Source organism: Ursus maritimus, unplaced genomic scaffold (genome assembly GCF_017311325.1).
Source record: "Ursus maritimus isolate PB19 unplaced genomic scaffold, ASM1731132v1 scaffold_5, whole genome shotgun sequence".
Taxonomy (NCBI): Eukaryota; Metazoa; Chordata; class Mammalia; order Carnivora; family Ursidae; genus Ursus; species Ursus maritimus.
In genome coordinates this window covers 8,709,059-8,718,419 of record NW_024426663.1, presented here as the reverse complement: position 1 = coordinate 8,718,419, position 9,361 = coordinate 8,709,059, and positions in this window count along the sequence as shown.

Sequence of the window (9,361 nt, the reverse complement as noted above, 5' to 3'; positions counted from 1 at the left end):
TGTCCTTGAATGACTACACGAAGCAGAGCATTTTTATGGTGATACATAACATGCAAGAGAAACATTAACTTGTGGGGTGTTAAAGAACTGAGATTCAAGGGTTGATTGTTTTTTAAGCGTACAGCTAGCTGTCTTGACTAATAAGGAAAGCCAGAAGTTAGCACTGCTATGTATCCATGCAGCCAAAGTAATGTCTGCCAGCCAGATTTGGGTGGGCCTGTGGTGGTTTACAAATAGGCACGATGTGATCTTAAAGGATTTTTCTCTTTCTGGATCAGAAAAACAACATAATCATGTGTCTCAGATGGAAGAGATAAAAGAAACATGGCCACGTTTTTTGGTAGTAATGTATAGATTTACCATTTCCAATCTCACATCTGTAATATAGTTTATCATGGAATCCCAGTTACATGCCTGAAAGTGCCGCATTGCATTATCCGCACATTGAAATCAAGCATCTTACCACTGTGGGCCTATACAAAATGTGAACAGCTTTTATGAAGCACTGGATGACTACAAAGGATTTTATATGGAGTTTGAGTAAAGTCAGTTTTAATCACGAGACATTGTGCCATGAAGCACCACGAGGTCACTCCCCCAAGATCAATGCCAGTGGAAGTAGAAACACCAGGATAGACGTGAAGCTGTCAGAAATTCCTGGGCAGACTGAGGGCTGTTTTGAACTGTTGTGTGAGGACATGTTGGTCCAAGTCTAGGACATTCTCTACCTTGCCTCAGGGCCATCAGTGGTGCCAGGATGCACACTGATGCAGGTGGAGTCAGGTGTGAAATCTTGGCAGTCCAAATATTGGTTAGGAGTTTCCAAAAAAGCAGGTGGGGATTGATAGTTCTTGTGTGGTCATTTTTCTTCTTCTGCCTCCTCACCCAAACCTCCAGGACTGGTGACGCAAACTAAGATGTTTCTCTGGTGCCCACAGCACTTCACCTCTAGACTCATACCTCTCTCCTGCCCTGCAAACAATCCAAGGACATCAGGTCACAGCTAGACTGGAGTTTGACCCTTGGCCTTCCCCCGTATATGTTGCTGGATAGAGCAATGAGCACTCCAACAGGAATATTAACTGATAGGTTAAAATGAGGAGATATCTGAGGAGCACGGTTTTGTTTGTTTGTTTGTCTGTTTTTTAAGAAAACAGCAACCTGGATTACAGAGTCCATCAAAAGAGTAAGTTTTACAAGTGATGGGACAAGGATTCAAAATAGACATTGTAAATACAGTCAAATAGATTAGGAACGATATTACCGACATGAAACCACAATAAGAAAATGTAAAAAGAAACAGGTGGAAATATTAGGTGTAAAAAAGGATGAGAGTTGAAATAAAGAGCGCAATAGATGGGAAAAAAGTAGAGTTGGTACAGCTGTAGAATGAATGAACACCTTGGAAATTTGATAGAGGCACTTTCCCATAGGAAACAGGTAAAAATAATGACACAGAAAATATAAAAGAAAAGTTAAGCAATATGGAGGCGATAAGCAGAAAGGCTAACATCTGGATATTAGGAGTCCCAGAAACAGGGAGGAGTTAATATGTGAAGAAACAGTGGAGAGCAATAACCCAGACTGAAAGATGAATGCTTTCAGTGAAAAAAACTATAGTGTGACAAACATGAGAAATAAAGAAAAAGTCACATGTAGGCATATTCTATGAAATTTAAGAGTATCAAGACAAAAAAAGTTTAGTAAATTTCAGGAAAAGCAAGCGAGATAGCTCTAAACACTGACAGCTATTCATTTTCGTTGGTTCTGCTTATCCCCGAACGCACTGTTCAGAAGAAACTGCTACATTTCTAAGCTATCAACTTGTCTGCAGTTGAAACAAAATAGCACCTGTTTGCCAAGGCTGATTATAAAGATAATCCAACCTGGTTTGAGGATATGACTAATTAGTAAAAGAACAAAACAACTTATTCACCATGGCCGGGAAAAATATATTTTTCCTTGAATAGATGCAGTATTTCCTTTGACTCTTTTAAAGTCCTAAGCAATATTCAGAATAAACATATCACCATGCTTCACGACAACTCTGAAGAAGTATATACAGATTAATACTCTAGGGGGATAAAATTATAATAAAACTAATCTTACCTATTAGAGTGTTTATCATCATTATCATATTGCAAAGTAATTTGGCTTAGATAGAAATAGTTCATGTAAATGATTGTAAGTAATATTATTATAACCAATCAAAAGTTTGTTTTCTCCTCATTTTTTTAGTCCTCCAGTTAAAAATTAGTAAGCTTTAATAAGAATCATCATCATCATCATCGTTGTCATCAACTTTATCATCACCACTCTCATGTGTATTAGTAATTTTACCCTCTCCCCCATATATATAAAACGGCAGTCTTGGTTCTGATTGTCATAAGTATTAGGATTTCCTTGCCACCAACCCCCTTATATCATGGCTTAAAACATAAAATGCCCAGTTTTTTGCTGGATCATTTGCAAAATGCCCCTTCCTTCCTTGCTCCCCTCAATATTTATTGAGTACTCGCTGTGTACTAGCACTGAATGATGGTGATAAAAGAGAAAAAAAATCTTTGATCCCTGACTTATACTTTCCATAAGACCTCAAGACTGGTGAGCAGTTGCTCCCGGCAAATACAGTTCTGTGTTGAATATCCTGGGGACTAGGGGATTGGAGGAATAGAATCTGGACCATGAAGATATTGAAGATATTGATTGTATGTCCCCAGTACGCTCCCAGGATATCGGAATGAAGAAAATTCTCATCCAGGATTTGTAGCAATGGAAAGGCAAGAACGAAAAACTGTGACTACATTAGTATGATTAAGTTAAGCTAGTTTTAGGGGGGGGAAAGGGTGACCAGCAACTCTTCCAGGAACGTAGGAATGTCCTCTCTCTCTCTGTCTCTCAATCCTCCCTCCCTTCCTCCTTCTTTCTGTCTCTCTCTCTCCCTCACACACGCACATGCCCCAGGTTTGATTTAAGGACCGAACTTAAGCATGCACAGTGTGATTTTAAAAGCCAACTCTTTCTTTCTGACTCTGACGATTTAGCACAGAAAAACAAAAGCTTTCTTTTGCCTGGTAACTATGCTAGAGTTAATAATGTAGCATCCTTGAGATGGCTTTGTTACTGAGGAGCACAGAAACCAAAGAGCAGATTTATGATTTCTGGCTGATGAGTCAATAAAAATGGACCTAAGTTTCAAAAATAATCAATAAAGTGATAATGCAGAAATCACAAAGCCTTACAAGGAAGTCATAGTCACCCTATTGTTTGCTTATGGTACTTAATATAATAACATGTTGATTAGACTCACCAAATTGTGGTGGGTGGAGATACCACTTCCTCAAAAAACCAGAAGCTGTCAGATGTTTAAAAAGAGGTTAACACAGAGAGGCTTTCTCTGTAGGACAGCCCTGGGGGGCTTTTCCAGGTAAATACTTAGATGTTCAAAGGACAGAAGGGGTAGCTTGGAGAAGTGGAAATCTAGGCTTGAGAACCATTTAGAGCTCCTGTCTTCAGGTTGCCCAGGAAAGAGATGTCCAAATGGACCCCAAAAAAGACCTGGACCATCTGACCCATACCTATGATAGTGTCTGCAGTTCTTACTCCAGTTCTAAATAAGTGGGCTTCTGGTATCAAATTGCTTTCTCTACCAGGAAGAAATATTTCCCTTGAGCATGATTAAATGGACTTTCTGCTCCAAATTTGTCTTATAAGACTGTGGGTAGTGAATTTTTCCAGGAAACGGAGAACTTGATCTTTACAATTGGAAGATCATCAACTGTGGCCTAGGATGAGAGAAAAGAAACTACACAATGCTTTTTGAATATCAGCTTATCCTTTACAGATACATACTTCTCGGCGTTTCAAAACCTCTGTCATGTGCAACAGAAGGAGAGTCAGTCTCATAATAAGACTATCTTTTTTTGTAAACAAACATAGAGAAGCAGAGATTAGTGACCAATGAGATCTACGCCATCTGTCCCTGTGAGTCTTCTATTCATAAATTCTCCTGAATACTTAGGTAGGATGATAACGTCAATATAAAAATCTCTTAGAATTCCAGGAAGTCCAAGAAATGATAATCACCTGTGCGGTGCACAGTGATGTCTGTGTAATATTACAGAAACAAGGCTATGAAAGTTCTGTGATTTGACTGTCCTTTTGGCTACATTAGAGTTTGAACAAAGAACTTACTGTATGCAAATTGTACATCAACAAGGGCAGAATACTTGGAAACGTGAAGGTTAAAGTTACATGTTACTGTGGGGACTTCAAAGGGGCAACTGGAAACTTACGGGAAAAGTTGTATCTTAAATATTTATTCTCTACCTGCAAAGTTTCAGAAACACATCTGACACATGTGGCTATTGAAACAATATGGAAACACAGAAACGTCAAGGGAATGTCACTTGGAGAGTCACAAATTTGAGTCGATGTGCCCTAGGTGAACGTCTTCTGGAACCGCGGCTCTGTCTGCTGGCCTCGACGAACGTGGACCCCCACGCGGATACAGTGTACTACTGATGTTAACCCACTGATTTAATAGGAACTAACCTCTTAAAACGGGCTCAGATTGATTTGTTGTCTTATTTCGTTAGATGACTACACAGCTGATGATTCTCTGACACTGGAAGTTTGTTCTAATGAAAGAAAGCACCCAAGATAAGGGAAGAGGCTTAGGTGGGAACTGGGGTTCCTTGTGTGAAGGGTGGTCTCCATGTTGTGAGAAGGGCTACGTTGTGTCTACTGAGTGTGATCTATGTGGCCACCTCTTCCCATCTCACCAACTCTTTCTCTTTGTGAGATCTGCAAAGGAGAAAGTTCATTTCACACCCACCCCTGAAGCCTCAGCTTGGCAACTGCTCCTCCCCAGCGTGTCCTCTCCACTGGAGGCTGCTACCAGCTGCAGCTCCCTCCTTTCCCCCCACGCTAGAGTGCTGGCCTGGAACCCATGTTCCTGTGGTTGGAAATTCCACACTTTGTTTGCTTCCTATGTAGTCTAATTCCCCAAAAGCACTAGCAGTCAAGGCTGCATGGGTGAGAGTTTTCTCTGAAGAATGAGGAATCGTTAAAGAAAATTAATTGCAACCAAAGATAAGAACCTTTAATATTATACCCCAGGTATATCTGTTTCCCTAATCCAAGAGAGAAAAAAAAGAGGCAAGTTCAGCCCCTCAGAAGGGGTCACTTAAGAGCACACAGTATTTCTGTCTTGTTCTTCTGCCTTCTTTTTCCTTGCGGCCAATGTTCTCCCTCCTCTTTTTAGGAAAATCCTACTGCCTGCCCCACAGGGATTTACCTCGCCCTTGTTTCTATCCCCCCCTCCAAGGAGTATAATCCAGAAAATGAAATCATCTTCAACCATATTTTCAATGACATATTCAATCTGGAACAACATGAAGGAAAGTCCAGGTGGGCTTGGCACTCAAAAGGTGGAGTGTCCTACGGTTTAAGATTAAGCTCTGCCTATTCATCCTTCCTAGCGGCAACTAACGAATAACACATATGGAGAAAAAGAAAGACACAGAGACAGGGAGAGAGAGAAAGAGAAGGCCCTGAACAGTAAGTGTCAGTGCAGAAAAGTTAAAATTCATATTAAGGAATAGAAACATTTTCCTAACTGTAATAGAATATGGGAGGTGACGTGTAAGAGAATCGATCTTTATCTCCTACCTTCCTTGTTATTTGGGTTAATTTCTCCAGGTCAAGAAAACTCCCCAAAGTCCCATCCACCTGTAAAGATCTCTTTGGTGGTTGGGTTTCTGTTGCTGTGTTTAACCTGGGGCCAGGCAGCCTCCAGTGAGCTCAGAGGATTCATCTCACCAGCCCAGGGCCACAGGGCCCACAAGGGCGACTACAGTGACAACACGCCCTCAAGGCCCATGCCAACGGCAAGGGACAAGGCCAGGACTTTGGCACTTTATGACTGTCCTCGCCACTCCTGAAGGGTTTCATCCAAAGGAAATGCTGGTTACTGAGTTAAAGAGATTTGCCTCTTCAGCTTGAGAAACTGGCAGGACTGAGTGTCCCAGGACCCGCCTGTCACTCTGAGGCGCTCCCCTGGCCATCAGCCTTTGGAACCTCCCAGATGGAGGAAACAGACCCGCGATGCTCCCTGCCCCGGCGGCTGCCACAAACCGGGTCCAGGCTGCTTAACCAAGACACCTACGGAGGGAAGACTGGGTTCTCCTCCACCAGCGAAGCCGCTGGGTTCTGCGTCCAGTGAACTGCAACGCAGCAAAACTGCGGCCTGACGGCAGGTGCTTTTATCCAACACGCCCACCTCTCAAACCGTCCCCACTACTGTTGTTTAAGTTCAAGCTGATTTCTTCTTCAGTAAGTGGGCTTTCAACGGAAGGGAAGTTTAGAGAGAAACGCCTGTTTTGGAGCCCCTTCCGTGGGCCGAAGCGACGGCCGCCCCTAGCGCCGCGGCCTCACCACCGCTCCTGGGGAGCCGGCAGCCCACCCCCCGGAAAGGGCTCCGTGGAGCACTGCGTGGAGAGTCAGGCGGCGGCCTGCGCCCCGCTTTGTCGGACTCCGAAGCCCACTGGCGCTGCTTTGTCTACACGTGGCCTCTGTTCGGGGATAAGCCCGAGGGACAGCTTTTTACACAATAACCATGTTCCCGAAAAATGTAAATTAATTTCTGTAAATGGAATTCTATTTCAAATGTGTGGGGAGGCACTTTATTTTAAAGCTTTATTGCCTCACTTGTGAAACGATTAGAAGGAGGTGGTTTTCGCTACTGGTTCTGGTGTTCCTTCCAACTTGAACATGTGAGGACGTCAAGGCACGCGCCCAGCCTGTACGAGGTCGGTCTCGGTCACTGACCCTGTGTCCCGGGAGCGCGTAAGACACTCGGAAATCCTACATCACAAGGCAGGACAAGACCGCTGTCAACCAATACTAGCTGGTTACATGGTTGGACGCAGAAGACAGAGAGAGAAAGCTCCACCCCATTTTTCAGGGCTCCCTCTATCACCGAGAGAGAGACATTTCATTTAGACTTTTAGAAATCGAGACAGAAAACCCAGGAGCGGGAACATTAGAAAAATCTGGATGTGTTTTAAATCTAAATAAACACTAGATTTAGAAAACACTGTAAAATCTCATTCAAGCTATCATGTAAGTTGTATTACATATTTGGTCAGATGCGTTTCTTTTCAAGCTTTGTAATGCATTGAAAAAACATATAGCTGACCCTGGAAGAACGCCCTGACACCTTGCTGTCGAAAATCTGTGTATACCTTTCAATCCCTCAAAATGTAACTACTGATAGCCTCCTGCTGACCAGAGGCCTAACCAAAACATAAACTGTCAATTAACACATATTTTGGGTATGTATTATACACTGTATTCTTACAATAAAGTCAGCTAGAGAAGAGAGAATGTTAAGAAAATCACAAGAAAGAGAAAATACATTTACAGTACTGTACTGTATTTTTTTAAAAAATCCTAGGGACACGTGGGTGGCTCAGTCAGTTAAAGGTCATGATCCCAAGGTCCTGTGATCAAGTCCCGAATCAGGCTCCTTGCTCAGTGGGGAGCCTGCTTCTCCCTCTCCCTGCCTTTCTCTCTCTCTCTCTCTCTCTCATTCTCTTTGACAAATAAATAAATAATATCTTTAAGAGTAAATAAATAAAAATAAAAATAAATCCAAGTATGCATGGGCTGGCATAGTTCAAACCCAATTGTTCAAGGGTCAGCTGTTATTTTTCAACACCAAAGGAAAAATCAACCTAAAACTTCATTCTGGGTTTGAAAGCAGTGAAGTCTTAAAGTTATTATCCAGCTCTTGCCCTGGTTCTGATGTGGAATCTGAGGAAGTGGTCAGTAATTTCATAGTCAACGCACTGCAGTAACTACAATAGTAACAAAGAGCAACACAGATTTTCCCATAAACTTCTTTTTTTTCTGGAAAAGAATGAACATATTAAAGTGAATTTTCATAATTAAAAAAAGAAGGATTTGGCTGTTTAGGAAGAACAAGAAGTTGTAATCCTGCATTAGGTTACTGATTGGAAGGGTAAAAAAAAGCCACTTCCCGTAGTTTCTGAATAGAAATTAACAGATTGATCAAAACTGTTAACAATTGGAAACCATCAGGCTTTGATTGGTTGAGGAATTTCAAAACCGATACGTGAAAATCAATTTTTTAAATAGGCATTAATTTCGCATCACTCAAAACTCAAAATATACAAAAGAATGTATACTAAAAGGATTACCTCCCACTCTGTTCCCCAGCCACATCTTTTCCTCCCTGGGGGCAATTCATATTTTCCACTTCTTGGCTATGCTTCTAGAGATGTTGTCAACATGCACACGTGCTGCTTTTAAACTCCTTCAATATTTTAAAGCTTGTTATTTTGAGTTATTTTGCAGTTACAGGAAATAATACAGAAAGATCCCATGAACACTTTACCCAGATTCCCTCTTGGTAACTTACAGTAGAGTGCTACAGAGTACTTACTCTACCGTGGTGCACTCTCTCCGCCTTAACCCCTGGCAACCACTGTCTGTTCTCCAGTTCTCGAAGTTTGTCATTTCAAGAACGTTCTGTAAGTGAAATCATACAATTTGTAGCCTTTTGAGATTGCTTTTTTCTCTCTGTATAATTCCCTGCAGATTGTTGCGTGTATCTGTAGTTTGTTCCTTGTTATTGCTGAGCAGTACTCCGTGGTATGGGTGCATCACGGTTTCACCATTCACCCACTGAAGAACATCTACATTGTTTCCTGTTTCCGACTCTAAGGAATAATGCGGAGTACTATTATTATTATGAGAGCCCTAAGCATTCACGTACAGGTTGTGGGTGAATGTAGGTTTGCATCTCTGGAAAAAGTGCTCAGGAACGTAATTGTTGGGTCATATGTCACTGCATGTTCAATTTTTTTCCAGAGTGTTTTTCCAAATTGTTTTCCAGAATGGCTATGCCATGCTCCATTCTTTTTTTTTTTTTTTTAAGATTTTATTCGTTTATTTGAGAGAGAGTGAGAGAGTGAGACGGTAAGAAGGAGAGCATGAGCAGGGGAGAGGGGCAGAGGGAGAGGGAGAAACAGACTCCTTGCTGAATGGGGAGCCCAACATGGGGTTTTATTCCAGGACCCTGAGATCACGACCTGAGCCGAAAGCAGATGCTTAACTGACTGAGCCACCCAGGCATCCTGCCATGGTCCATTCTTACTAGCAATGTGAGTGATTTACTTTCTCTACATCCTCACCAGCATTTGGTGTTGTCATTATTTTTTATTTTAGCCATTATGATAGTTGTATAAGTAATATCTCACTGTGTTTTTACTTTGCATTTCCTTAATGGTTAGCGATCTTGAACACCTTTCCATGTGCTGATTTACCATCTATG